Raw genomic sequence first — 710 nt, 5'->3', positions numbered from 1 at the left:
AAAAAAAAAAAAAAAAAAAAAAAAAAAAAAAAAAAAAAAAAAAAAAGAGTTCCTAACAGCCTAAGGAAATACTACTTTTTCTTTGTAACCCAGAAGTTGTTGAAGGACCCTTTAAGAGCGATCTTTACCCTCAGAAGGGATACAGTTACAAAACGCTTACAGCTGATACTGTAGGAACTGTGCCGACGGCTCGTTTGGAGGAGAAGCAGTTTTGCTTTATCCTGCTCTCAAGAGCCATGGTTGGTTTCCCCGTACCAAACGGTTCGTGAATCAATCGCAAAACAACGCTTTCAGCAGCCCCGTCCCACCCCGACTCCATTTCGGGCCGCGAAAACCTCGGCTCCGCCGCCCCACACGGGATCGCGGCGCGCGTGCGCGCAAAGGGCGCCGTCGCCAATGGAGGCGCAACGCGTGCGCGGCGGCCCGAAGGGACATGCGCCATGCGGCCCCCGACCGCTCCGCTGCGGGGCATTGAGGCCGCCCGCGCTTGCCGTAGCACGGGTCGTACCAAATTCGTGTCTTCCGACGGGGAAACGCGGTCGGAAATCGACGGTGCTCCTTGAGCCGTCGCCCACCATCCGGCCTGCGGTCGGCGGGGAGAGCCCGGACCGGGCTGGAAGTAACGGGCGGCTCGCGGTGCCGCGGTAAGGAAGGGGCGCGGGGCGGCGCGGTGTGGAGCTGCGCTGCCTCGCCTCATCTCGTCTCACCCC

General features: G+C 58.6%; 1 protein-coding gene across 1 annotated transcript in view; it reads left to right on the top strand.

Moving 5' to 3' along the window:
• Positions 1 to 543: 543 nt before the first annotated feature.
• CUL2 (cullin 2) overlaps positions 544 to 710 on the top strand; it is a 43,842-nt gene continuing 43,675 nt past the window's right edge. Inside the window, exon 1 of the mRNA XM_042816789.1 lies at positions 544 to 644. The gene's annotated coding sequence lies outside the window, so the exon portion shown is untranslated. The remainder of the gene's footprint in view (positions 645 to 710) is intronic.

Source organism: Centrocercus urophasianus, unplaced genomic scaffold (assembly GCF_019232065.1).
Source record: "Centrocercus urophasianus isolate 14NV4802_14NV808 unplaced genomic scaffold, USGS_Curo_1.0 seq_16, whole genome shotgun sequence".
Lineage (NCBI taxonomy): Eukaryota > Metazoa > Chordata > Aves > Galliformes > Phasianidae > Centrocercus > Centrocercus urophasianus.
The sequence above is the reverse complement of the archived record's forward strand: the minus strand, read 5'-3'. Positions and strand labels throughout refer to the sequence as shown.